The sequence below is a fragment of the Dryas octopetala genome, chromosome 1 (genome assembly GCF_963921425.1).
Source record: "Dryas octopetala chromosome 1, drDryOcto1.1, whole genome shotgun sequence".
NCBI classification, from domain to species: domain Eukaryota; kingdom Viridiplantae; phylum Streptophyta; class Magnoliopsida; order Rosales; family Rosaceae; genus Dryas; species Dryas octopetala.
This window is the reverse complement of record NC_141366.1, coordinates 26,283,599-26,290,851: the sequence shown is the minus strand read 5'-3', so window position 1 is coordinate 26,290,851 and position 7,253 is coordinate 26,283,599. Positions and strand designations below refer to the sequence as shown.

At 35.6% G+C, this 7,253-nt stretch overlaps 1 long non-coding RNA gene across 1 annotated transcript; it reads left to right on the top strand.

Moving 5' to 3' along the window:
* Window positions 1-4,261: 4,261 nt before the first annotated feature.
* Window positions 4,262-6,221, top strand: LOC147299457 (uncharacterized). The gene is made up of 5 exons (XR_015119861.1): window positions 4,262-4,299; window positions 4,810-4,884; window positions 4,982-5,037; window positions 5,347-5,608; window positions 5,751-6,221. It is a non-coding gene; the product is annotated as an uncharacterized LOC147299457 (long non-coding RNA).
* The last annotated feature ends 1,032 nt before the right edge of the window (window positions 6,222-7,253 follow it).

The window sequence follows — 7,253 nt, the reverse complement described above, 5'->3', positions numbered from 1 at the left end:
CCAATTTTCGGCTAGATTTCAGCATCAATTTTCGAGGGTTTAAGTGGGTTTCTCTCCTTGAGGTATGGGCTGTCATTTCTCAGCGTTTTGGTGCTTTATTTTGAGTAATTTTGGAGAATTGAAATTGGGGATTTAGATCCTATTTCGGGTTCCTCTTGAGAATTTCGGAAAATGGATGATATTAATGTAGTTGTGGACAATTTACACCCTTAGAAAATGATATTTGATTATTAGAATTAGAAAAATTAAGAAATTGGACAATTTGTGACTTTTAGGCTAGACATCTGTCACTGTGGGCGACGACGGTGATAGTTCTGACCACCCAGTCGTCAATTTATTTGGATAGTATAAATTTGAGACTCAAATTAAGTTGATTATTGATTTTGGTTAGGTGGATGCCCTTGGGTTGACGAGAATTTCAAATTTGGATCGTAATTGGATAGTTTTTAGATACCGAACTTTTCTCGGATGGTGTGCTCTTTTTAGATCGGCTACGTAGATTTATTTTCGAGACTTATAATTGGTTTTAGAAGTGTGGGTAACGCTGGTGTGAGCCGGGAAGTTTCGAGATGGTTAGGAATAGGTTAGAGAGCGTATAGTTTTGAGGAAGATGATTTATAACCGTTACTCGAGCGTGAGTTTAGCGAGACATTAGAATTAACACACAAAATTTAACGTATTGGAGTCGAGACTAATTTCATATTTTATCGTTGTGTTATAGGCGACACGATCGGGGTTCGCGACGATCCGGCGGAGGATCGACATTAGATTTTCTCACTGTGAGTGGACTAACTTTTAATCTTTCTAAAATGTTTTATTTTTTGAAAATGTTTATGGAAGTTTATAATTTAATTTATAGTTGTTTTCTAATTATTGTTTGAGAAATAAAAATCCTTGAGCTGGTTGTTTAATCTTTAATAAGTTATAAAAAATCGTATCATTTTAATTATTCCGTGTTGTTGATTTTAATTTGGGATTTGACCAATGGCAATGGATTTCGGATTTCAAAATGTGTTCATAAATAAGTTTTAAAACCTAGATTTACATGTTGATGTTTCTGAGTTGTTGGACTTTGGAAAAGAATCTAGTCTCTTGTTTCATTCACGTGGTTTATTTAATAATTTGGGTATTGTCGAAAGTTTGGATTTGTTTCATGTTTATTTGAAATAATACACTTTGGCATTTTGATTTATGTTTTGTTGGAAGGTTTCAAATATATTTTATTTCGATGAGAAAATGATTTTACGATTTGGTTATGAAAGATGGTTTTCAGACCGCCTTTTGCAGTACCCTCCAGGTTATCAGAATTGACAGGTCTTTGGGACCCATCACGGCACACATATAGGCTTTGGGCCGTGTGTCGGGATGCTTTGCCCTTTGGGGGCCGCTCTGCGTGAACGTATGACCAGGATTGCCTGCACGTGCTGATTTATTCACACGTGTGTATGGCCAGGATATTGCCTGCACGTGTTGGATTCACTCCACGCGTGTGTATGGCCAGGATATTGCCTGCACGTGTTGGATTTACTCCACGCGTGTGTATGGCCAGGATATTGCCTGCACGTGTTGGATTTACTCCACGCGTGTGTATGGCCAGGATTATTCAGGGTATATAGCATGGTGGAAAATGAATTTGGTTATTTTCAGAAATTATTAAAAATGTTTTTAAGTGAGGGATTCTTTTGAAATCTATCAAGGTTGTTGTTACGATGTTTTACAGTTCGTTTGTTTTAAGAAATTGTTATTTGAGAGATATATATTGTTTTATGGGATTTCTTAAGTTTAAATAAACTTTATGGTTTTAAACTGGGGGATTTCAAAGAGTGACGTGAGGTCTTAGAGCTAAACGTGGTTTTGAAGGATTTTTCTGAAATATGAAGTTTACTTTTATTTTCGTTTTCATTAAACTGTCCACTCACTGAGTTTGTCTCACGGTTTATTTTCTTTTGTCTTAAATTGTTCCCCCCAGGTAGTAGCTTTGGTGGAGGTCGAGCCAAACGCGTCGAGGCATAGCATCCATTTTTCATTTCCGGACCCTGTAGGCGCCATGTTTATTTTTGTAAAAACTTATTAGTAGCTCTGATAACCACTCCTAAGGTTTAAGTTGGATTTCTGTGAAATTGTTGGGTCTGAGACCCTATTTTGGTTGTGGTAGAGGTGGTTGCTGTTTAGAAGTGCATTTTAACAGGTATAAGAATTCTGGGTTAGTCCATTTTCAAGGGAGGTTCTGCCGAAATTTCGGTAGGATTTTCTTTGAATTTGGATTCCCGCAGGACCTCTTCGGGTTTCAGGGTGGAATCCGGGGGCGGTCCTGTCACTCTCACTCTTTCCTCTCTCTCTCTCTCTCTCTCTCTCTCTCTCACCGCGCCTCCTCACCAATCGAACTGCCACCGTCCAACAGCGATGGCTGGTGAGACCACCGGCCATATCTTCCTCTCTTTTTTCTTTCCCTTCCCTAACCTAACCCAGGCAGAGCCAAAGGTCTACTCATGCGAAGCGATCTCCTAATTCCAGTGGTGTCGCGGCCCAACTCCGACCGCAATGGGTTCCTCTCGTTGAGCTGAATTGATCCATGGCCTCCCTTTTCTTCGACAACTACGCACGGTAGAATTTTGAAGCTTGAAAGGTCGCGACCTTCTCTGTTCGATTCTGGCAACTTCAGCGGTGGGTGCCAGCGGTTCGATAGGGGTTCTTCTCCTGTCAACTTGAGCTCTCTATTGGTGTGGGTAATTGAACCGAATTAAGGTTAGGGTTCCTCTTTCTCTTGGTCTCTGTCTCCCTTTCACTGTGTTTAAATTATAATGAATTTAGGGTTTGGGTGCTTCCTCAAATTTAGGGTTTTCTTTATACTTGTCTTGGGTTTTTCATAAATTTTTGGAGAATTCAGCTTTAGGATATAACTTCAAGGTTTAGAACGTGGAGGATATATGTGTTGAAGCAACAAATAGAAAAATTTGAGGTGGGAGTTCTGATTATATATGTGTATAAATTATGTATTTTGATTACACTTTATCCTAGAAATCTGCTTCGATTACTCAGTTCATTTGGACATTTCTTGTGTTCTCAATTTCCATATTCACATTTTTCAAATTTTGTGCTCTTTGAAATCTGTTACTAAATGGATTATGGAAGTCAAAAAAATCTTTGTTACTCTTTGAAAAATGATTGGATTTTGATCTGAAACTACAACCAGAGTACTTGACCCACCATCAATGCTTTGCTTTTGATGATTTGCATTACAAAGTATTGAGCTGTAATATATATCTTTGATGAATTATTCAGCTTTATTATTGTTGATGATATGTATCTCCTTGTTTTTTAATTGGTTGGTTTAGTTCTAAAAGTTGAGCTCCTTGTTCAATTTGTTGATCGTTTCATTTGTGGAAATTCAATCTATATGATGAAAATTGATTAGTTTAATTTGATGGTTCGTCAGACTTTGTGAAGCTACGTTTATGTGAACCATGATTTCCCTATGTATCAGCATCACCTTTGAATATGAATCAAATAATTGAATGATTTCCCTATGTATACAGATTCAAATTCAAATACACAATAAATTGTGACTTTAGTTTTAATTTGTTTAGGTGTCTTGCTTATAGGTCCCACACATAAACCAGCTATATTCTTGGTATTGCGGCCTCGCCTGCGTTCTGATGATTTTTAGGACCATTGGCATTAACAACTACGATATTCAGACATTGGCAGAACTATGTTGCACAACTAGGTGTTCCCTTCTTTACAAAGTCAAAACTTAAGTTCCTTCTGTTATATACTTTCCCTTATGATTATTGTTCTTTATAAATTAATTTATGTTTTATAGGATTATGAGTTCAGAGCTTGGTGAAGATAGAAACTGTAGAAGAATGAAAGTGCTTCCTTGATCTAGTGTTGAAAATACTAGATTAGTATTTGTATGACTAGATTAATTTACTCTTTCCTAAATGCTATTTTTTAATGAAGGTCATGCTATAGCTGGTCCTATTACAGAAATCTTGTATTGTTTGTATAAATGAATACTTCTTGTGAAGTTGGAATAGGTATGTAGTGCCATATGAATGCTTGATAGCTTAAAGTTGCACTTAGGTTTATGCTTGATACTTAAGGTCAAATATTCAATATAAGTTTATGTGAAACGTTTTTGATATATCTGACTGAATACTGACATCTCGTTTGCAGCATTTGGACTGTTGATCTAGCATATTTATTACAGAAGTTCTCTATTAGTTTTTCTTACTACACTGTGACATTTGGAGCAAATCCAAATTATTCTGGCGACTTGGCGAGACATTTTACAAGGTGATTCCCTGTTATTCAGATAGAGGCTGTTTGTTATTGATCTAGACCATACTGGCTGTTTGCAAGTTTCACAATGCAATTCTCACCCTGATGGTTCTATTAATTATAGACTGCATATATCATATGACATGAAAAGTCAAGTACTCTGATGATTTCTAAATGGACTATGGCAGTCAAAAAAAATCTTTGAAGGTGCAAGTGGCCAGAACATGTTCCTCAGTTAAAAAAATCTTTGAATGTCAATGCATATGCACATATTAGCTCATTTGGTTGTTGGATGGTATTTTTATTTTAAATAATTGGTCTTGATGGTCTGGTTATCATTACTAATGTATTTAATTTTAGAGTAATCAGTATTTAATTTTGTAGATTATTTGGTGAATTGGTCTCAGTCCTAGTGATAAATGGAATTGGACTCCAATATCTGAGCATTAAGTTTCTTATTTCTCCACTTTAATGGACTCTTTTCTCACTTCCTTCCTCTCCCTCTCCCCCTTTTTTTGTTTGCAGTTTTCAGAACTAATTGGTTTAGACTAGGAGCTATGAATACTAATTGGGCCATGGCGAGATCGATTCATGGAGTTGGTATTGTATATGTTATCATTTTTGGTTTATTTATGTAGTTATGAACATTAAAGGAGGTATTTGAAGGAGTACTGTATGTTGTTTCCCACTTTTGCAGGTTATATATTATGTGATAACACTGATTTCTAGGAAAATGCTTGTCTTGCTGGTCTGGTGAGTACTAATGCATTCAGGTTCTTATAAAAGGGTTTATTGGGATTGTTGGGTTTTAGTTTTGTTGGTTCCTCCTTTTGAGCAAAATTTGATGTTTGTTTCCTTTTTACAATCTATTGTACTTATTTAGTTGCTTTCTTCTCTTTTTTAATTTTAATGTCTTCTTTTGCAATGAACTAGTCTTAATCTGAAAAGGGTTATGATTTATGAGTAATTTTTGAGTGTTTGATCACTTTGATATCATTATTATCTTCTCTATGAGAACTCTGTCAAGCTTCACAAAAACATAAGTTGTTTATAAATCTGCAGTATTTTGAAGTTGTCCCACAAATGGAGAAGCAGACGCACTTGGACCAGATCCTTAGATGCCGGGAACAAGGTTCTAAGGTCATTGTTTTTTGTTCCACAGAGAGCTTGTGGTTGCAGACACTATTGGGGCTGCTGCAATTCATGGGGACAAGTCTCAACATGAGAGAGACTTGGTTCTACATGAGTTCTGTTGCGGAAAGTCCCCAGTATTATTAGCTGCCACTGATGATGCTGCTTGCCAGATTGACATCAAAGATATAAGGTTAGCTCATGTCATCGCACTTTCTTTTCTTCTTTTTTCCCCTAAGTTTTCATGCTCAACTTATTAATGAAAAACTAACAGCGACTCACTGGGACAAATATCAAGAGTGGTAAGAGATTAACTATGATTTTTCATGTTACAGGGTGGTGATTAACTATGATTTCCCTAATGTGGTTGAGGACTACGTTTACCGAGTTGAAAGAAATGGGGTGTTGTACAACTCTTTCTCTGAGCATGATTGGAAATATGCAGCTAATTTGATACAAGTTCTGGAGCGAGCTAAGCATCTGATGCCCCCAGGGTACGTTAGCCATTTTGTGGTATTTAGATGGCCAAGCCAATTTTTTGTAAAGGAAGAACAAGTGCATGCAGATTTTAGAACAATGTAGTCAAATGTTAGGAGAATTGCTGCCATGCCAATATTTTGAAAGTGTAAGCAGCTTTGAATTGGAACAATTGATAGGGGTTATGAAATATTGATCATGGCTGTGACTATTGTTTTTGTGGGATTAATTTGTAATCCTTTTATTTTGTACTTAATTGAAATGTATGGATCAATGGAATGCATTTTTGTACTTGGAATGTTTGGATGAAAGGAAAATTTGAAAATGCACCAATTTCAAGCCACACATTTGTGTACTTGCATGGTCAGGGCATTTATATGAGTTTTTGCACAAAAAAAAAAAAAATTTATTTCACACCAACCCTACAGATCACTTTTTTCGGAGTTTTTAATATCAGTTCTATTAAAAAACTGATATATAAAGACGGGTTTAACATCTGTTAATAACTGAGAACCGATATCAAAGTTAGTTTGTATATCAGTTTAATAGGTAATGCGATATGTAAAGATGAGTTTAACATCAATTAATAATTGACCACTGATATGAAAGTTAGTTTAGATATCAGGTTAATAAGTAATGCGATATATAAAAATGATTTAATATTGGTTATTTACTGAAAACCAGTATCAAAGTCCATTTAGATATCAATTTAAAATACAAAAACGATATTTAAAATACGTTTAGATATCAGTTTGAGATGTTTGGATATCAGTTTTTTCAAACATTCTGATATTAAAACATGGAATAGATATCGGTGTTACACTGATATCTATTTTAGGGGTAGAATAGATATCACCCCTGGAAATATCGGATTTTCACCCTGATAGATATCAGTGAATCACCGATATTAAAGGCCTTTTTTGTAGTAGTGAAAGCCATGAGTTGTTCAAAAATAAAAGGATAGTTGGGAACAACTAAGTGATCAAGTGGGCACATAAGCAGTAGAATGTCTTTGTTGCACGGGCATATATATCAATATATGTTGTACATAAGGGAAAAGGTGCCAGCAAGTGGCTTGAAGTACATAAGCACATATGTATGTATTATATAGAAAGAAGAAAAGGTGAAGTGTGAAGCTTGTTGGAGTACGTGGCATTAACCTTATATATATATAAGTCTAGTAAGTGGCTTTAATTGCTATTGAGTGTACATATCTAGTTGTATGTGCATATATATATATCTATAGATATACATGCAAATGAAAAAAATGGCCAGTAAGTGGCATGACCTGCTATATATATGCACTAATATATATATGTAACGACCCTACCCAAATTTTCACTAGAAATTTAAATTTTTAT